Source organism: Humulus lupulus, chromosome 1 (genome assembly GCF_963169125.1).
Source record: "Humulus lupulus chromosome 1, drHumLupu1.1, whole genome shotgun sequence".
Lineage (NCBI taxonomy): Eukaryota > Viridiplantae > Streptophyta > Magnoliopsida > Rosales > Cannabaceae > Humulus > Humulus lupulus.
The window spans coordinates 116,275,659-116,298,584 of record NC_084793.1 but is presented as its reverse complement, the minus strand read 5'-3'; the positions used below and the strand labels follow the sequence as shown (position 1 = coordinate 116,298,584).

The following is a 22,926-nucleotide window of genomic DNA, read 5'->3' as shown; positions in this document are numbered from 1 at the left end:
ATAAAATCATCATCATTTTTCAACTCCACCGCTCCATAAGGTAAAAATTTTGTGACAGTGAATGGACCAGACCAACGAGACTTAAGTTTACTAGGAAATAACTTTAGGCAGGAATTATAAAGTAACACCTGTTGACCTGGTTCAAAATCTCTCTTCAAAATCTGTTGATCATGGTATTTCTTCGTTCATTCCTTGTAAATCCAAGCACTCTCATAAGCATCATTACGAAATTCCTCCATCTCATTAAGTTGCAAAAGACGCTTCTCACCATGTAATATCCGCTTTTACTAGTAAGGGTATTATGGTAAATTGTATGATATTATATGTTTAATTATATGAATTATGATATGCATGATGTAATGACCAAAATCCCTAATAAGGTTTAGGACCTTGATTAGGAGGCTGGGAGGGCCATAATTGATTTAGTATGCCATTAAATGATTATATGCATGTTTAAGTGAATTATATTATTATATGATGATAAATGCATGCATATGGGTCCACATTTTATTATAAGGGCATTTTGGTAATTTGGCCCATTGAGGGCGTAATTGTGTATTTTCATGCATGTTGGTGAATTTTGAATAAGATCACATTATAATGTGGATTTGTTCGAGCCATTCGGCATGAGACAATCTTTGAATGCAAGTTATCGGTCTAGTCATAACAGGTTAATTTCGGGGCTCGAGGTGAGTCTCGGGGTAATTTGAGGATTAGAACATTACTGATAATTAAAGGGTAATGGGATGTGATTTATTAGCATGCGAGAATATTAAGAATTGGAGAGCGTTAATTATGATTAACGAGATAGGCGCAAAAGGACACTTTTACCCTTGGTGGCCTTAAGAGGATTTTAAATGACTTAGAGGCATTTTGGTCTTTTGACCTTAAGGATAGAAATAACCCTTTGAAGCTATAGAAACCTGGCCAAAATAGAGCCTCATTCTTCCCTTCAACTGTTCATCATTTCTTCTTCATTTTCTTATAAATTTTTAAGCTCTTTTTGACGAACCAAGCTAAGGAACCAAGCCTTGAGGGTTTTGGGTTATGCTCTACCATTGAAGAGGGTGTGATTTTGAGATTGAGGTGAGTTTTTAGCCATTAAAACTATTTGCTCTGTTTTTCTTGATTGAGTTTCAACTGAAGTTTGAGTTGGATAATGGGAATTGATGGGAGCTTTTGGCTAGGGCTACTTGGGTTATGATGCATAGGTCATGTGTAGATGGTTTTTGGGTTCAATTGGGGGTTTAAATGGAGCCTGGAACCTTGTTTTTCAGGTTGGGAAAGGAGGAGTCGAAGGAGGGAAGAACCAGGGCAATTATGCCTGGTCCTAGCGCTACAGCGCTAGCCAGGGAAAATTTCCCTTGGTTGTAGCGCTGGGGCGCTAGGGGGGCAGCGCTGTAGCACTACCCTGTTTTCTCTGATGCATATTTTGGGCACTTTTGAGGGTTTTTGGCTCGGAGTTTCAATTCCTAAGGCTCAGGATTGAATCTACTCATCGTTTGGGTACAATTCGGGGTCCCGGGAGGGATGTTTAGGTCAAGAACCTTTTATGGTTGATTTTCATTAATGGAAGTTATAATTGGTTATGACTAGGTGACCGCTAAGGGATCAAAAGATCGATCATTCTCAAGGGTCGTTCAATTGTAATTTCTCGCTCGAACCAGAGGTAAGAAAACTACACCCCATATGTGACATGCATGGTTATTATTGAAGCATGTTGAGTGTTTAAATATGGACATTGATTGCATATCAAATGCTTAGTAAATCTTGCTCACTTATGAATGGCACTGACTTATTAGTCAGAATTGGCAATGGTGTCGGTATTAACTGTGAAGCTGTGACTTACTAGTCAAGTTCGGCAGTAGTACCGAGCACTGGTCGTATGGCATTGACTTATGAGTCAGGGACAATTTTAGCGTGTTTAAAGTAAGCCGATAAAGATTAGATCTAATCGACATCTGCATTGAATGACTCATCATGAGCATTAATGCCAGACCGACCTTAAGTTCAATGAAAACTAAAAGCGTTTGTCTAGTCTAAAGGCTAGTTATTTAGAGCTAGAGCCAAAAGGCTAAGGTGACCTACACGTCACATGGCTAAGAGGGTATGGGACCTCAGAGATAGACTTATTAGTCATCTGACCGAGACAGACTTATTAGTCATCTGACCAAGATAGACTTATTAGTCATTTGACCGAGATAGACTTATCAGTCATATAATCGAGATAGACTTATTAGTCATCTGACTGGGATAGAGTTATCAGTTATCTGAACGGGATAGACTTATCAGTCATCTGGCTGGGATAGACTTATCAGTCATCTGATCGAGATAGACTTATCAATCATCTAATCGAGATAGACTTATCAGTCATCTGACCGGGATAGACTTATCAGTCATCTAACCAGGATAGACTTATCAGTCATCTGACCAGGATAGACTTATCGATCATCTGACCGAGATGGACTTATTAGTCATCTGACCGAGATGGACTTATCAGTCATCTGACCGAGATGGACTTATCACTCATCTAACCTAGATAGACTTATCAATCATCTGGCCAGGATAGACTTATCAGTCATCTGATCGATATAGACTTATCAGTCATCTAGTCGAGATAAACTTATTAGTCATCTAATTGAGATAGACTTATCAGTCATCTGACCGAGATGGACTTATCAGTCATCTGACTGAGATAGACTTATCAATCATCTGACCGAGATAGACTTATCAGTCATCTATTTAGAGAATGACTTATTAGTCAACTATTCAAAGAATGACTTATTAGTCATCTACCTCAGAGAGACTTATTAGTCATTTACCTTAGAGCAGGAGACTTATTATTCATCTACTCAGAGTGTAGGACTTCACAAATATTTATTGTACCTGCTTGCATGCATGAGTAGGGTTATTACTGCTAGGCATGCCTATTATGACTTAGTAACATGTTATTACTTGTTCAAGAGCATATCAAGTTTTCTTGCTAGGCTTCGGCTCACGGGTGCTTTGTGGTGCAGGTAAAGGAAAAAGAAAGCTAGACCATCCTTGAGTTGGAGAGCTTAGGTGACGATGTGTACATATGCGGTTGCTCGACTACCACAGTCGAGGGTTTAAAAAGGAACTAGGGTAAAACCCTGTTTTGCTGCTTAGGTCGGCTGGTTGTAAATATTTTGCTGTAATTAACCTTTAAATTATATTTTTTGGAATCCCAATGTATAAAGTAAACGTTTTAGTGAAATGTTACATCTTAACCAAAATTTTAACCTAAACCGCTAATCATATTTAGTGACACGATTATGGCCAAATGACTCGATTAACGAGTTTAGCACTATTTAAAAGGCACACCGTAACGGTCCCTAGAGTTTAGGGTGTTACACATGATTTATGATGTATATTTATTTATGTGTTATGTCAAGCAATCTACACACATTAAGTTTCTTCAGGTATTAGGGGACAAAGTGTAATAGAAGTTGTGTATTGGGGTCCAAGTAGAATTATGGGTTTTATGATAGAGAGCGTAATTATGAAAAATTAAAGCTATTAGTTTTAGATGGAAATTACAATAAGAGTCTTAAGTTATTATTAATAATAAATTTGAGGCTAGGGCCAGAAAAGTCATTTGGTTTTTACATGAATTATGTCAGATTAAATAATTAATTAATAAGTAAAATAGGTTTAGATGTTGTATTTTCTTCAGAGTTTGGTTTTGCGATAGGCTAAAGGGGAACAGACCAAGAACAATCTCTCGTTCTTGATCTGAGATTTTAAAGCTTGAGGTTTGAAGGAGATCATCAATATGGAATATTAAAAGGCTAGGAGATCCCATAGACTTCAAGGATCTAAGATTTTGGTGGCTAGATCTTGATCTGTAAGTGTTCAAACTCTTGTTGAAAGTTTTGTCAATCTAAGTTTTTGAAGATCTGAGACTGTTGTTATTGTTTCTGGGTTGATGAATGTTTGATATAGGTTTTGGGATGTTAATACCTAGATTCACGGGGTTAGAAACATGTAAGGATACATATTTTGGGGGTTTGGATTCAAGATTTTAAGATTTGGCTCGAGCTTCAGGTTTAGAATTTGCAACTGCGATCTTTGAAAGTAGAGACCTAGCGCGACCGGGCCCTGCCCTGGCGGGACCGCGCTACCTGTCTAGTTTGGCCTGGCGCTCTGTGAGCACAACCGCGCCTAGGCACTAGCGTGACCACGCCAGCTGCCCAGAAATGTGATTTAGAGGATATTTTTATGTACCTTTAGATATAAGTTGGTAATTGTTGGGACTATATGCAGATGGGTTTTAAAGACTTTCTTAAGTATAATGGTGATGAATTAGTTTTAAAAAGAATTTTAGTGGCTTAATTATGGTTTTGCTAGGTTAAGGGTTTTAAAGCCTTAATGTTATATGTTATGTTTAGGCTCGCCGATGATACTTGAAGAGATATGTTATGGTGTGTGGATCGCTACTGCATTTGTGATAAGAAGAGTGGGCACCTGCATTCGGATGTACGCTTGACGTACTCTATGGTAGAAACTATTTATGGGATAGGCTTATGTTATGCATGATTTGGTTTGTGAATGTTTATGTTAAATGAACTTATATGAAATTATGGTTATGTGTGTGTATGTGTATGTGATAACTGTTTGGCGTGCTTACGTTTAAAATGCATGCCTGCGTTACGAAAATACATGCTTACGTTATACGATACTTTTCCAACTTAACTTGGACTTCGTTTTCTTTTCATGAGTTTTGATTTATGTTATATTATTGTTACTGTTATTGATTTAAATTCTTGGTTAAGGTTATGAGGTTGTGTCATACACATCTCTTGTAGTGTCCCGGAATTTTTACTGAGCTAGATAGTAGTAGTAGTTAGTATAGTTTGTAGTATGTTAGTTTCTGTGGACTTTGGTTCAAGCTGGGACTTAGTTGCAAACTCATAGCAATAGTTATGGAGTTTAACCTATAGTTTAGAAATATTAATTATAACATAAGGATTGATTAATATTGTTGGTTCTAGAAATATTAATTATTATAACCTAAGGTTTAGATAGAATTATTAAGAATGTGGCACTTGTCATAATCATGTTTATTAAGGATTTAAGTATTTTTGATGAATACGTTAAATAAAAGAAAGATCTAGAAGCTCTAGAACCTTCTAGCAGCTGTCGTATTTTTACTCAGTCAAATCTGTTTAATCAATTCAAAATATGCTAAAAAAGTGAAAATACGTGTTTGATATATCAACGTATGCCGATAAATCGCAGCTTTAGGGGCCGATATATCACCTAAGGAAGTTATGGAAATCACGTCGACTTCGCACGAATGAACGAATAGGGCTTGGGAAAATGGTCTAGGCGATATATCGCCCCCGGTGCATTATTTTTGAAAGTTTGGAATTTTAATTTTAAAAATAGCCTTAACCACTTGGACCTGCCTTTGAACGATTTTGACCGAGTTCTGGGCGTCTGTTGAACGAAAATTCAAATCTTTTTCATTTTATCTTCATTTATTTATTCAAATTAAAAGGGGTTAGTTTCACTCCTTGAACTCTATAAAAAGGACCTAGTACTCAGCCATTTTCTTCATTCTTCAATCATTCTTCAGAGCTTCCAAGCTGCTAAGATTACTATAGAGAGAAACACTTGGGTTTCGGGTTAAAAGCTTTTCCAAACTAAGCTTTTCTAAACACTTGGGAAGTAAGATATAGTGTTGTTTCAGTATCGAGGTATAGATCAAGTCATAAGATCATTCAAGGTATCCTTATCCTTAAGTTCAACTTTTCATGGTTCTTTAGTTTTCTTTTATTTTCTTTCAAATCCTAACTCTTTTTTTATGATTCTTGATTAGGTGTTTGAGTTTCTTGAAACTTAAGGTTCTTTACTGTAAGTTTTTTCTTGGATGGTTTAGTTTTCTTTTTCATCTCTTTTTCTTTAGAAACTCGTGGTTTGACTGTTGGTTTTAGGAGTGTTCCAAATCCCGTTCTTGTTCCCAAATATCCCGGTTTCGGTAAGGAAAATAGGATAGATTATATGTGTTTATATGTTTATGTTATTATATGTTTTTTGCTATGATATGTATATGTATAAATATGTTGTAGTCCTTTGGCATATCACTTGCTTAGATAGCAAGCCTCAAGAATATGTTTTGTAGTTGCTTGGGCATATGACTTTTTTAGATAGCAAGCTCCAAGAATTTTTATCATTTTCATGGTTTAGAGTTATGATATACCCTACCTCAATTAGTAGACAGAGGACCTAGATGGGTTATCGTATACTATAGTGTGATCTTACCTACCTTGATTAGTAGACAAAGGACCTAGATGGTTTTATCACATACCATGGGCCTGTTCGGTAATAATTAAAAAAGTGATTTTATATTTTTTAAAATAAAAAATTGGAAATGTAATGCAAAAATACGTTTGGTAAGTTTTATTTGGTTTCTTATTTTTTTAAACTTTTAATAAAATTTTGAAAATTTTGAAAATAACTTTTTTATACTTTCATTTTTTTTAAACAGTTTTCTTCTCTAACCTTTGCATCTCAGAGACTCCATTGTTGCAGACCCTACTTTCTCCTCAGAGACTCCATTGTTGCAGATATCTACTCTACTATCATTCATGGCTACTTCAGGTATCATTTTATCCCCATTTTATCATCTCCATCATATGAACGACCCATTTTTTTCTCAATCTATTTCTCAATAAGAATCTTCTCTCTCTAATATTTGATATCTTGTATTTGCATTGTAAAGGTTCTTGGATCCATATAAAAATGGCGTACTGACTAAATCAGAATCTTAGGGTTGGATTTTTCTAATAAGGTATGAATCTATTTATTATTTTTTAGGGATTAGGTTTTTTGCTACATATTAAGTGTTATTCTCAGACTGATAATGATTCTCGAATCCTCAATAATTTTGTAATGCTTTTTGATGGATCGAGAAATGGGATTGTGCCTTTACATGACTTGTTTCTTATAGGTCGATGATTCGTATGCGGGTCTCTGTAACTTGTTGTTTTTTTTTATATGGGTTTGGGTTTGGATTGCTTTCTTGGTCTAGTTGTTTTTGCTACTGGTTATTTGTTTTGTGTTGTGGGTTTTATATGGGTTTGTTGAGGGCAATAAGGCTGATTGTTGTAATCTAAACTTGCTTGGTTCAGCTAAGAGAAATTTGTTGTTGAGACAATCTCTGTGTTTATGCACTTAAGGTGAGTATAGTCTTATTAGCATTAGTTCTAAAACAGATCAGTTGAGATGCATTAGTACCTATTACTCAACATGGTTTTCTGACTGTGTTAGAGCATAGAGCACAGATCAGTTCTAAGATATGTCAGTTTAGTTAACAGAGAAAACAAGTGAATTATCACATAGAACTCAGTTGTTTAAACTATAGAATTCAGGCAAGTTTTTCTGTTTGAATAAACAGAAAAGAAAAATATCAAACACTTGTGTTATCTTACAGTGGATGCAACCGATTGAGCCCAAAACTTGAGTTAATCTTTCATGTCGATTTCACTACCAGTTTCAGTTAACTTCCAATTCATCAATGGAGACTTCTCCTTCTTTCTTTTAATATCCAAAACATCCCAAGCCTCAGATAAATAAGGCCTCGAAACCAAACTCCCTTGATCATGATCTTTTCCTCTGTTATTGGGCCCAATAACATCACTTTGCTTTTTCTCTGCAAATTTTTGAAGCTAGGGATAATAGAAATCAGGTTCGAATCTCTACATTCATCCTCAGTAAAAACAAAACCCAAATCCATAAACCCTTTAAGCTCCTCAAACTCAAGGTCAGGCAAGCTTTTACTACTGGCCCCAATTTTTCTCCTTAGCCAGGGATTTGGTCGTACCGCTCGTCTTCAGAGCTGTTTTCTTGGTCACCCTAGGCCTTTTCACCACGGGACGAGCTCCGGTCCCACTGGCTTTAAAAGCACCTCTTAAATCTGGAGCTCCTAGAAGTTCCATCTCTTCACTTGAAAGAGAGCGAGAAGACACAAGAAAAAGAGCAAGAATCCTAACTCTAACTCTGGGATTGACCAGGCTAGGCACAACCTCTAACTTTGGGATTAATGGAGGTATGGGAGAATCTAAAGCTATGACCTCCTAGTTTCTAGGGGGTTCAGGTACTTCCTTGGAGCTGGACTCATCTACGTACTACCTAAAACCAGGGGCATACGCGCCCTGAAGCAGGGAAGCCCAGGACCTAAGGTTCGTTCCATACTCCTAAAAAATGGTGGATCTAAAATGTAAAGTGTTGTCAACTATGATGGTTCCTTTGGGGTAGCTACGATCATAGTGTACACCAAATGATCCATGCACTAGAGGAGGGTTATGCTTTGGTCCGGGTCAGTAGGGTGACGACTAATGAGCTGATTAGGGTTGAATCGAATTACCTATAACTGGTAGAAGCCTGATCTAACTCTATGTAAAGGTATGGGTTACCTTGGCCGGAGGGGCCGACTGTTGCCCCAGACGCGACTCGCTCAGGATCGAGCCCCTGATTATCTTCAGGATCTCGTCTTTTACGCACTAGCAGTGCCATGTTTTCTTCCTTGCCGGCGTCCTCATTGGCTAGCAAGGCCTCTTGAGAAGGGGGGAGCTCGGGGATGACAAGAAGAGGAGTTCAGGTCCTCAAATCTAAAGTCTGGCCCTTGCTGATCAGTTTGAAAGCCACCATGGTGACGTCGTTCACAATTTGACGATAGTCTTTCTCCTCAGGAGGAAGACGAGACAGGGTCTCGTATTGACCCCCGAGGGTCACAGGCTGCTCTGTCCTCAGGAATATAGCTGCACAAAGAGCGAACTCCATCAGAATCTTTAAAAGAAATATATATATATACAAGGCACAAGTGATAAAAGTTCGTGTGCTGAATTCATAAAGACAGAAGACTTATGAAGACAATTGAAGTATCGATGGTTGTAGTTCTTGAACCCATTTGACAAAAAGAATAAATCTTTATAGTCATTTGGGTGGCTGGGGAGGTCAATGACAAAGGCGGAGTTTGGGAAACGAGTGAGGTAGTAAAATCCATCACCTCGTCCCTTCTTGTCGAGAGTGGCCTTGAGGAAGAAGAAGTGCAGGATGTCTATCGAAGTGGGGACCTCCGACTCATCCCTCAGAAACAAAAACTTTAGCCACACCAAAAGCCTATATGAATTTTGGGGGAGCTGGAATGGAGCCAGTTTGACGTAGTTCAAAAATTCTATGAAATATTTGTCCAATGGGAGAAAGGCACCGACCTTTAGGTTCACATCACTCCAAGCCTCGTAGTCATCTTGGAGGGGGGCGTAGCTCCATTCCCTCTCTAGCACAGGTCGGGCGATAGGGGTGAGCATCGGTCGGTTTGGGCGGTTTTTTCATAACATAAAATCCAAAATTCGGTTTTCAGTCCGGATTGGTGCAATCCAAAAACTGACCGTTTTGGACCGCGGTTTGGTCGGTTAAACCGATCAAACTGAATTTATTATTATTTTTTTTAATTAAATTTTTTTTTTGAAAGTTTTAGTTAAAAATCTAAAAATTTTGGATTGTTGGAATCCATTTTTGTGCATTTTTAAAACATAAATATATAGAACATAATATCATTTTTTTTAATAATTTTAATAATTAATAATTATATAATATTATATTATTATATATTATATTGTTCGGTCGGTTTCGGTTCCGCCGGTCGGTCCACACAAAATTTTCAAACCGACGGGCGATAAGAGCGTCATCTCCCTTCTCAATCCTGTGACTCAATAGAATCTTGTTCACTTTCCCCTGAGTTGTTATCCGGGAGACTATATGCTCGGCCTCAAGGAATGCGTTGGGGTCAACCACAATCTCTCTCTCTAGCATAGGACTAAAGTGAGGGATAGGAGAATCAGAGGTGATATGCTTGCCTTTATCTTGGTTCTGAACACAAGAGCTTGCGGAAGCTTTCTTTGCAGGTGCCATGATTCAAATCGCCTGATGACAAAGCGCCCTATTAGTAGGCGATCTAAGATGGTTTCTAGCTATGGTTGTAGAGGTACAGAAGATCAAAGGTTTAAGTGGCTTACTTTTGAGATTTGGAAAGTTATACAAACTAAGCTTTGTCCTAGCGTCAACGCGTGGTCCTAGGCCACACGCCTCGATTTCTTAAAATTCCCAGATACTTCGGGATTCGCGTGTCAGATCCGTCAGAACCACTACTTTTCTTTTGAAAGCGGTTTAATGCAAAACTGCCTAAGGAATCGTAACCTTTAACTATCCTAGGATTAAACCTAAAACCCCTTCGGCTTCTACACCCCAAACAGGTATACAAACTGATTTATCATTAAAATTTTCTCAAAAAAATACAGAAAATATGCCCAGTTTTAAGAGAACCTTATTTCTAAACAAGTTTTGTTTCATTCATTTAGCCTAAACCGAACCCTATTTCCTATTTACACTAAGACATAGCCTAAACAATATTGAGCAAAGGGCATTTATCAAAGTAAAACACTCATTGGAAAATAAAGAGTTGAAAAAATTCAAACTAGGTGATGAAATACTTACAGATTATATGCTCGTTCAAAGAAGATGTTGATAGGTCCAGAGGAAGCTCCTTGAAAGCTTCTGAAAGTCTGAAAGGCGATGGAGGGATTTTGGAAGACATTGGAGAAGGAAAAGGGAAGCTTGGGTTTTTTGAAAAGAAATTTTTTTGAATGTAAAGGTGGTGAAGTTTCATGTTTGATCATCCTATTTACACATAAAATACGGGAATTAATTCGGACAATCTGATTGGGTTAGTTCGAGATCCGAAGGCCAAGATTAAATGAACGATACGGTGTCAAAAAGTTGACTGGACAGTTGTCACGGTCCTCGAAACCCAAACGGACGCAAAATGCAGGAAGCCATGTGTCCAGTACTTGAGTAGTGGGCATGCACGATTTTACATGGCAGAAGCCTAAAAGCGCCAACTATGCATGTCAGGAAGTGACGACATCAAGCACGAGCAGGAGCTTGGGGGGAAAATGTTGTACCTTCAAATTAGCACGAGTTCAATTACTTAGCTCGGGTACAGCTGGCAGATGAATGTGTGAAAAAATAGCCAAGTAGAAAATCTAGTTAACAATAATGTGAACAGCTCGAGTTTGGGGGTTTGTTAACATGATACACAGTTTATTACCAGAACACCTCTCAGGATAACAGTTAAGTTCGAAACTTATAATGGCCAGATCAAACTTTGGGCGCTCTAAGCTTACTACGAGCTAGGGTTCATATAGTTGTTGAACATCTGATCAAGTGAGATATTCAGCTCGTGGAAACCTAGACAGAACGCATATTGAAGGATCCCAAGAGATTCAAAGACTCTTTATACGCTCATTAATTCCCAGGCTGTATCACATATCTATCATATATTATCTGAGATATCAGGAGTATATTCTATTCTATTCTCACATCATATCTCAGTGTAAATGAGAATAGTTTTTATTAATTATATACGTTATTTATTCATGCGGTTACCCAAACCTGTCCATAGAATTCCCCTATAAATACTAGGAATATTGGATAGGGAAGGGACAACCATTTTTGAATTGCTAAACCTCTGCAGAAATTGAGAGAGAAAAGTAATAATATCGACTCATGGACTAGGTGGATTTTAACCACTGAACCACGTAAAAGTTGTTCGTGTTCGAGAGAGGGGTTTTATAATTTCATTACGGTTGATAATTCGACACTAATCTACCTGTTTAATTTCTTAATACACTGTTGTCAAAAAACCACGTCAACATAACCTATTTAATTATTTAATTTAAATCATACTTAAAAAATAATAATTAAATAAATAGTGAGTGGCGTGAATCACATTAGGGATTTCTCTAATTTTCATATTTGTTTGTTTAATTGATATTTTTATCCCAAAATAAATACTAGTTAATTTAATATTAACTTTATCTTAAAATATCAATTTTAAATAAATAAATATCTTATTGTAAATAAGATAAGTATCAATCTAACTTTGTATTGATCCAAACATGATTAATATTTACTTTAACATATATTTTTTTCAAAATAAAAACTATATAGTTAAATAATTAATTCATTCATAATTAATCAATTCCCATAACTACCACATAATTATTTTCTTGCCCTGGAAAATTAATTCATTTGCATTTAAGTCCTCTCTTTAAATCTCTCATTTGGCATCCTTACCCTTGATAATATAGGATAAATGTGATCTAGGAAGCATGGACCTATTATACGAAGCTCCAATAACCTATATTTTTAATTAAACTCTTTAATCCAATAATCTCAATTAATTCCATATTACTTCACTATAAATATGGAATTGCACTCTAAGTATTTATAGAATTATATTTATAGAATTTTCTCTTGTAGTCAATTGATATAATCAACAAATGTAGTTTTGTCCTCCATTTATTTGTTCCTCAATTATATTTATTTCTAATTACCTCTTGATCCTTAAGTACCATTAATTCACTAACGAATAATTAATCTATAATCAGATTATAGATTTGAGCTTAATAACTATTCAATTCCAAAATTAACCCTTAAGAGAACGTATATTTGATATGTTAGGAAAGTATGAATTCCATTATTGTAAATCATGTTCCCAACCATTCATGATATTGAATCTCCAAATCAAAAGTCATTAGCCTCATTATACTGAGAAACCTTAACTAGTGAATCAAAATATCCAATAAACATAAATAGGAGTTCATGAATACTCAAAATTTAGACTAATTTACAAATGATCATCTATTATGCTAAGAATTAAATCTTTATGTCAAACGGTAAGTTTATAAAGATAATTAATTCTCATCGGTCCTATCATATACAAACTCTATTATATACAACACCTATACTAAGATGTCTATCAACATAAGCAATCTGAATCTACATCACTTGCATCTCGTATGCTTAGTAAACTATACTAGTAACCATTCAATATATATTCTTTGCATTAATGTGTTACTAACTATTTTATTCATTATATATGATCTTAATTCTCTCGTACTAATACAAGATCATAATCTCGTGAATGAATAATGAATATTCTAGATATTATTATATAATTAATTCAAACAATAATGATAACATTCACATAAAATAAAAATATATTTTTATTTTAATCAATAAAATATCTTTACATGCTTTTAGGGAATTAATCCTAACACTATTAACCAAGCCAGATGCTCAGGGGGCATGAAAAAGATCAACCAAAAAGCAAGTAAATTAATAAGAAGAGTTAAGCAAAAGTTTGGATTAAATAAACAAGCTCAAAGGTAGAATCATAACTGTTAAATATACGAGCACAATAAAAAGTACAATGCATGCAGAAGAAGGACCATTGTCTCAACCTCCTGGGTTGTAATGCAAGAAAAATAAAATTGTCTTAGCCTCATGGGTCGTAAGACATTGGATTTAAAAAATTCTGATATAAAAAAAAACAAAGAAAGAAAGAAGATTCAGAGGATTAAAAATAGACAAAGTCAAACTCTCCCCAAGGTAACTTCCTCCTCACCAAGCCCCGGTCTCGATAGTCTGCAAGGCTCATTAGCCAGTTGCACCTTGAACTTCATGTTGTAAGGGCAAAGGATGTCATTCCCAAGGAAAGAAAAGTTTGCATTCTGGCTAAAGACCCAAACTTGGTAGAAAAACTCCTCTATGGACTTCTCAACCTCGACCTCATGAAATTTCATGAGGGATTTCACCTCGGCTTCATGTGAGGCCCTTAGTTCATCTAGAGCTTGGACTAGCTCTAGAGTGTGTGTCCTTAAGCTCCATGGACTATTTCTCATTTTCCTAAGACTTTTTTATCTCCATTTTTTCCTCCTTAAGCTCATCCTTGGCCTTCTTAAGATTGGCCTCTAGCTAGGTAATCTTGAGTTTTTCCTGTGCTTGTTCGGCTTGGAGTCTCTCTTTCGCCGTAGTCTCGACGAGCAAAGATTGCGTAATAAATGGGTGAGTAAAAATGCATCAAGACGAATTAAGAATATCAAATTAAAAGATATTCATGCTCATATACATCCGAATAGCTCAGCTAAGGATGTCTAAATGATGATTCTCGTCGATTCTGTCCAACTTCTTCTGTGAGTTGGTGGACATGGTCAATGGGGTGAGACATAAGCGCCTGAACACACCTCTAATGGTGCTCAAGAAAACTAGAAAACTCGGGAACAACTCGAGGACATGGTGGAGAAGCGAGATGAGAGTTAACAGGGGTGACAGTGAGGATTTTCCCATGTGGGACAACCTGACCACAGGGCTAGTTACCATGGAAAACTGCTTCACTCTTTCCCGCAATAAATGAGCCCTTAGGCTGAGAACTAGAGTTCTTCTTGCTAACTCGCGCTCTCTTAACTACAGCCTCGTAGAAGTGCCTCTAAGACCAGCCATATATTCCCATGCATGATAAAAGAAAAAACAATTAGATTAAGGTGGTTACAAACATAGTTAATGAGAAAACAAGTTAGTGTCCCTACCCTCCGAACTACTAGAGGAATCTAGCATAATAAGGTTACGGTGGTTGATAAGCAGGTTAGAACTGTGAGCTACAGGCATGCTATAACCCTAATCTAATTCCATCTAATCTAGATTAATATTTCTCATATGATTGGAAAGATAAAAAGAGATTGTGGAGAAAGGGCATGGTTAGCGCATAGATTTTTCCCATATTTATTAAACTTCACGTTGGTCAAAGAAGTGGGGACATCTTAAAGAATAACCTCAAGACCTAAGCTTTCGTGGTAGGGCGTAACAAGCCTATCTACAACATGTTGATAAGAAAGAATATTCTTAAGGATGAAGAATCTTCTCAAAACAAAGCGAGGGTCAAACCTAGTTATATTAACCTCACAGTAATCATTACCTTTATTGAAAGTCCCTATAAGCGCTCCAAATCATGCACGCTCCTCCACATTCTCCACCTTATCATCCTCCAACTAGATGACGGGATAGGGACAATGATGATCCTAGACCAATGGGATCTCTTCCTCAGACAATTCACCTCGACCAGCGCAATAGGACATGGAACTTGAGCCCTAGAGTTGCCACTACGACCTAGCACCAAGAACCGACATCCACTGACCAGAGTGCAGAGTCGTGAGATCTCCTCTGTAAGGAGGGTCTTCTATGTTCTATCTTAATGAGGAAAGGACACAAGCTTGGCCTAACAGACCACTCGCTGGGCCACGACCTAAAATATTTTATAAATATCTACATATTATAAACTAGATGTTAGCCATGGTCAAAATATTTTGTTAGCTTGTAAAGACAAAGTAAGAGAAGTAAAGAAAATGGGACACTTGCTGATCTAGCTGAAGTATTTGTAATTGACTATTTTGGGGTTGTTCTTAATAAAAAAAATGTGTCCTTAAAGTTAGGCGGATGACTAGACAGGATGTAGCATCCCAAAAATCCTAGAAGAATTAAGTACTTGTTTAGCGTGGTGGGAAGGCACGTGGGAAAATTATTTGAATTATATGATTATATGACTAAGTATGCATGATTATATGTATTAAATGTCTTTAAAGACCTACTTTTGTTAAAAAATGGGTATTTTTGTAATTTTGACCTATTGATGGTATATTTGTAATTTTTTATGTGCTATGTTCTTGGGTGCGAATTATAATGTGGATATATGTCATTTTCAGCTTTAGTGGATCCTTTCGAGCGGTTTTAGCATAAAAGTCACACCGGGAATAAATACTTGGCTCGGATCAAGACAAGGGGTATTTTAGAAATTTCAACAATTTATAATAATTGGTAAAGTAAAAGTAGGTGGTAGAATAATTATCCTTGATGTTTTTGTTGATAAATTGGGAATTGGTGCTGTAATTTGAGGTTTATTGGGAATTATAGGCAAATGATCATTTTTCCCTTGAGGTATGTTAGAAAGGAGTTAATAGGGAGGGGTATATTGATATTTTGGCCATAGAAATAGACAAATTTGTCTTAGTGCGAATGTTTGTTCTCATCACATTCTAGTACAGCCTATCCCTCGCTCCTGGTTTCTTCTTTACTCTTCCTCACAACCAATTGCACTAAGTTTGTCTAAGTACTTAGAAATTCTTCCAAGATTGCTAAGGGAAATTCTAGTTTCACTAAGGAGTTGAGAGCAGCCAAATTCCATCTTCTTCTCTTAGACATTCAATATCAGATAAAGGTAAACTTATAACCATTGTTCCTTATTTTTTCTATGACTTATTCCTGATGGGATTTTAGAATTTTGGCACAAGTTCAAAATTAAGGGGTTCTAGGTCATTTGTGTTTGGATGTTGATGATAGAAACCATTTAAGGGTTTTTTTTTGTAGCTTTAAATCGGATTGAGAACAGATAATTGTTGGAACTCAATTGAATTTCGGATTTGGGGAAAAAATTGGGTTTATAGCCCTAAATTTTCAATTGGTGGTTTTAATTGTGTAATTGGAGTGTGCATTGGTACCTTGGTGTTGTATGTGGGTTATATTGATGCTTTGACGTCTAATTTTTATGTACAATCTTCTGAGAATCGAGTTTTGGGTTGACTTGGGTACATTTGAAAATCTGGAAAAATGCAAAAAAGCTCTCTCGCTTGAGCCGGTCGACCGACTTAGGGTACCTGGTTGACTGGCCTGCGTTTTGGGCAAGCTCACATTTTTGGTTAACCGATCGACCGACCTATGCCAAGCAGTCCACTGACCAGTGCTGGAAGCTTGATTGTGGGTTTTTTTCAATGGGTTTTGATGGGTAACCTTGGGGGATCATAAGCTAAGATCCCTAGGACATAATTGGATATGTTTAAAGAGTATTTGGGGGCCTAGTGAGGTCTATAGAGAAGTTTCGACGGTTTATGGTTTATGAAACTAAACCTAGATTATATTGTTGTGACTAGGGTTTTCAAAAGGCTCGTGAGAGGATTGCACTCGAAGGTCGTCCTAATTCTCGCACCAGACCTGAGGTAAGAAAATTGGTACAAGCACCTAAAGTTAGGCATTGGCCCTGACATCTGCACACGGGTTTAATCGTGCATTGAATCTGTTTAGGATTGTGTACCCTTGATTGTAATTGTATATGTTGCATTTAATTTTTTTATATATATATGTGTGTGTGGTTGATCAGAATGGGCTGTATTTAGCAATAAGCATGAGGAATGAAGGTCGTGATGGCGGGGCCACCGAAAGGGGGTTGTACCCACTCGCCCGGAAAAGGCCGTGTAAATGATTTATAAGTTGAAATGAGTTGTTTGTTATTTGGAGGGCTCACGGATTTTGGCTCATGGATGCTCGACCAGCCATTAGTTGGAGGACTTTGGAGTTGCGCTTACATATTCAGCCAGCTCGACCGTCACTGTTAGGGTTTCAAAGGGACTTAAGAGGAAAAAGTTCATTTTTGTCTTTTAGGTCGACTATTTTCTAAACTCTGGTTGTAATTATGTTTTGATTTAAAAAAAAATTGGGATCCCTTGTAAACGTTTAAAGTTTTGATGAAAAATTTAATCCTTTTGACCAAAAAGAATTGGGATTAATCATTTGTTTAATTTTATTTACACTTTTAGGTCTAAATGACTCGCTTAACGAGTTAAGCACCATTTTAAACACACAATGTAATTATCCTAGATTAGTATTGTATTATCTAGGAATGACCCTCAAGACCTTGGGAAAGTAGTAGAGGTAGAAAGATCCACCCCCCGAACGATTTATGGTCAGGGTTGGATTTGATGTAGAAAAAATAATGGATGTCATTAGAAGTTAATGTGCCCCACTCCTATTTGTGGAACAAGATGTTTAGTACGGCCAGACACATGTTCATGTTCGAAGGAAGTTGGAAGGCGGAGAGCTTCACCTAGTTGAGAAAGACGATGAAATATTGATGGAGTAGCAAAAAAGGACCAGCTTGCATATGTTCGAAACTCCATGCTACAAAATTGTCCTTTCTAGGAGCCCAGCTCTCCTCACATAGGGGTTGGCGAACCCCAATAATTTTGGGAAGTTAAAATACCATGCTCTTTCATGGATGCATTGAGGTGAACTATTGACCTTATTTTAAAGTCAATCTTCTCGGCCTCGAAAAAGCTGTCGAAGGTGGCAACTACCTCTTTCTCCACCACAGGCCTGAAGGGGGAATGGGGGACTCATTCCCTTTACAAGATGAACTAGCTCTGGCTTTACAAGATTTTCTCTTGCCCAAGCCGATTTGTTTGATCTCAAATTTTAATTCGCCTTGACGAAAGTTGTTTGTGATGGTTATATATCAATCTAAGGGTAGGATGCTAGGAGTCTGAGTTACAACTAAGGTTTCTGCTCGGGCCAGCATAAAGGAGAAACCTTCATTAACTATGAATGAATTCCTGTAAATGCCTTCTCCAAAGATCGATTTTCTGTCTTTGTTCAAACTAGGAAGCGTACTCGCGTATAAGGCATTGATTAAGGGTGAAAGGGTAGTTGAGCTGAGGAGATCAAGGAAGGTATCTCTTATCTTGAAGGATCAGACCGCTCTCGTACTTCAAAGTGTTGACTGAGACATCTAGTAGGAGAGGAGGTATGATGCAGATATGTTAGTTCAAAAAATCTAGATAGTTCCTAAACTATAGTTAGCGGACTCGACTTAAGAGACCTATGAAAAAGTAAACGAGTATAGGCAAGCTACACAATGCCACATGGTATATCAAATACCACTCTCAAGATTCGCACTATGGTTATCAAAAATCACTCATACATTCAAACCGCTCCAATTATGTGCCTCTTAAGTTTCTAAAAATTGAACAAAAAACCAAAATATTTCTATAAAAATACCTAGTTTTTCCCATTTAAATCATTGAAAACCAATCTAGAAACATATTTCTACCCATGATAGTGAGATCAACAAGTTAAAGCTGGATTTCATTAGTTTCCACAAGAAAAAAAAATAAAAACCATTGAAGAACAAAGAAAGTTTTTTGAAAAAATTATGTGAATAGTCAAAAGACTCAGACGTTCTTGATCCTCGAAGAGTTATAATCATTGAACTTATTGGCAAAGGTAGATAAACAACCTAGTACGACTATCAGAGATTAATAGAGGGTTCTGGTTTTTGAAATGCTTTTAGGGTTAGAGCTCTAAAATGAGAAAGACAATGGTGAAATGTGAAATGAGAGGCTTTTGGGGGTATTAATGGGGAAAATTAAGGAATAAATTTGGACCATTGGATTTGGGAATTTTAGATAGAAGGTTCATGGTTTACTAAAAATACAGCGGAAAAAAGATGAAAGGACATCTATTGCCAGTTGTCCTCGAGAACCGAATGAAATTCTATCAAATAGTGATTTGCTTGAATACTCATGTGGGTAGGTGCGCGGAGTCTCCAAGATTGAATTTGTAAAGTCCCTGTTGTGTTCGCATCTGTAATCCCAAGGTAGTCTCACATGAGCAAAAACTTTGAGGGCAAATGTTGTACCTTGTCATTTGAGTTGAGTGTAAGTTAGCTTCAGGTACATAATTTAGGCTTGCATAGTCTATAATGCATCCAAAATAGCATAATATTTGTTCAATACTTAGTGAAAATGTGAGGTATGATTTGGAAAGCTGCAAATTGATGAACAAACGTTGACCTAGATTTGCGTAGGCATGCGCAATCCAATTCATCATTAAAGCACATATGACACTTAGCTCGTGATAACTGTCTCATAAATAATGCTTGAGTTATCTATTGTATTCGGATATCAATCTCAAGATTTAGCTGGAAATCATCGAGCATAGTAGGAGGGTCCCATGGATATGCTAATCTGAATCCCATAAATCAAGGAATTCATTCCTATTTGGTATTTTTGATCAAATGAGAGAGACAATAGGGAATATTATGCATTAAATGTATATATATTGACCAATATTTGTATTTATCCTTATATATTTTGCAATATTTGATTTTGAGTAAATTGCACATATAATTTTGGGAAATCCTATCTTTTATATATTTAGATGAATTTTTTCATTGTAAAGCATTGAAAAAGAATAGATACTGAAGTTCTGAAAAAATTGCTCCTTGAGCTTTGTATTAAGAGAATAATATAAATTGGTGGACTAGGTAGATTTTAACCACCGTACCACGTAAAAAAATAGTGTATTCATCTATTTATTTTCGTGCAATTCTAACCTTAGTGCTAAAAGAGCATAATTATTTTCTTAGATTAAGTTGACCAAATTCTGTGTCAACAAGTACTAACAATTCTGTCAAGAACATAATGAATGCACACACTATATCCTATTAACAAGAGCCCCTAACAATTGTGTATGCAGGCGATGTGGTAGCCACATGGGACCAAGTGGAGCATGTGCCCTTGGATTTTTATATTTATGTATAATAAATATATAATTGATATCTGTCTGCCTTTTGGAGAAGAGTATCTAGTGTTACATGTGAAGAAAATTTTGTTATCGAGTATATAATAATGAAGACCATTTGAATTATTAAGTGAATAAGTCTAATGGGTCCTAAAAAATGGTTTAATAGTTAGACTATAACTATTTCTTTTTGTTAGTTTACGTGACTATTTGGGTGGAGCGGTTAGGTACACTTACTTATTATATATATTGGGGTCCAATTTTGTACACATGTGTTGTGAAAAAAAACAATTGTAGTTGTGTTGTGAGCAAAAACAGCTTCAGTTGTGCTATAGGGAAAAATTATGTTGAGTGTTTGGTAAACTATAGATTTTTAAATGCTATGAGTTGGCAAAGTTGTGTTATAGTGTTTGGTAAATTATATAATTAAAGTATTGTTAAATATTGAGTGTCCAAAATAGTTGTCATATATTTTCTTAAATTAAATTCACATGTACTAAACATGTTAAATAGATTTCAATATAAATATTGTATAAATTTAAACATGTTAAAATTAAAATATATTTTTAAGAAGACTCTAATAAGGTGATTATTGAAAAAAATGTTATATTATGTAATATACACATATAATTGTATATATATGACAACTAATTGACGTAGCTAAGATTCTAATTATAATGATCATAGTATAATAGTCTAGTCTTTATATAATCACAAATATGTCGAACTTAAGTTCTGAAAAACTCTCAATTTCTATGTTTTAATTATGTTTCCCTAAGATATTTGTATGATGACGTGGTATGTTTAAGAGGCACATGGACAGCAAGTGACAGGTCATTGATGAAGGCCTGGTCGACCAAGGAGAAAGGAAATTAAAACTGCTCGAGAGGCGTAAGGAATATGCTAAGCAACAAGAAAAGAATGGGTGCAAATGCATAAGACCATAGTTGCTCGATGAATCGAGACAAATTCTCTGAAATAGTTATGAGTTAGATGTTCCCATGATATTTGATTATTTTAATATGTAAATATCATTATTTAAGTTACTATTTGGTTATGCTTGTAACGTAAGTTAAGGATGACCCATAGGCCCATATGTACATCCATGAACCTATAAATAGGACTCATAGGATTCATCTATTTCATGCTCAATATTTTGTATTCAAAGAGAACAAGTGCTTGTCTACACAATCTTTGTATTGAACTTCGAAGCTTGTGAAACTTAGTAACCCTAGTTTGCTAATCGTAGGTTTTGGAGTCTACATCAATAAAAACACTAAGTGGACGTAGGTTATTACCAATCTCTGGGGCCGAGCCACTAAACCATTGTTTCATTTTAATTCTTGTATTCAACTCTATAATTCTTATCATTTTTCGTGACTCAGTGTCGTTAACTAAATCGAGGGTCAACATTTTGGTACTTTCATTGAGAGCTGAACTCAAGAACTCCAAGATAACAATGATGAAGAACTCCAGGAGAGCGGGTCAAGCTAGAAAGATGTAAGAAAATGTGTCAAATCCATGTCCTCCACCAGGTGTAGCAGAGGAAGAGCCACAAGTGGAATTGGAAGAGGAGGAGATGGACGTTGAAACCTTCCGAACAACTTTGAGAGTATTGCAAGACGAGTTAGATACCCTAAAAGATAACCAGAGAACATGGCTAAAACTATGGTAATGCAATACATGGAGATCGACAACGCTGAGATTTGAACGAACAATAGGAGGATATGGATCATCGGCAAAAGGATGCTACAACGACTTTAGAGGTGGCCATTCAGTTGGCTCGAGGATAGCCACCTGCACCAATCTCTTAGCTAGATCTGCCACCAAACCTCACCCTCCTCAAAATCCAGAATCAGATCACCCCAATGTCCTCCAAATCCACAAGACCCAAGGAGTCCCCAACGACCAGAACAACATCCAGCTGCTCAGCAAAAAAGATAGACCTAGAATCCTAATAGAAATAACGAGCAGCAACAACCTTATCGTGTTGGTCGAGGTAATACGCAATAACACAGACATAATAAGGACGAGCAGCGTCCCATAAGCCCTAGACGTCAAGCAGCTGATGAGCAGAACCCTCTTGGCAGGGGAAACCATCCCTCAGGAAGCAAGAGCCAGATGGACTCAGGATCTATGGTTTGGGACCCCCCACAACAAAGCAATGTCCCGAAACCCAACGAACAATGCATACCTCCGCCTGTTTACCAAGATGAACTAGGGTGAAGAGAGGGGGGCAGTGCATACAGCAGGTCACATACTCATAGATCACATTTCAGAGACAACCATTATTTCAATGAAGTAGACTCCAGTTATAATAAGAGAAATAGTGGTCGAGAGCTAGAGGAAAGGAACAGGCAGCAAAACCCTCCTCAGATGGACAACCGACCAACAAGCTAGAACACTGGGGGGCAGCCCAGACTACCCAACGTCTTTGACTGACTAGGTACAAGCGAGTAGAAGCGAAGGGATGAGGACCTAAGAGACATACTTAATGGTCGACGGGAAATGAACGATGAGTACGCCCCACCTGTAGCGGTCGCTCCTGCCCTTATCATACCAGACATTGTTCGAACTCAAATAGATGCCCTGAATCAAGTTGTTCAATATATGGTCAGGAATAAAATGTCCCATATAGAGTATGACCAGAGAAAG

The 22,926-nt window shown here is 36.8% G+C and overlaps 1 pseudogene; it reads right to left on the bottom strand.

Moving 5' to 3' along the window:
• Positions 1-7,357: 7,357 nt before the first annotated feature.
• Positions 7,358-8,541, bottom strand: LOC133820284 (uncharacterized; annotated as a pseudogene).
• Positions 8,542-22,926: the final 14,385 nt, after the last annotated feature.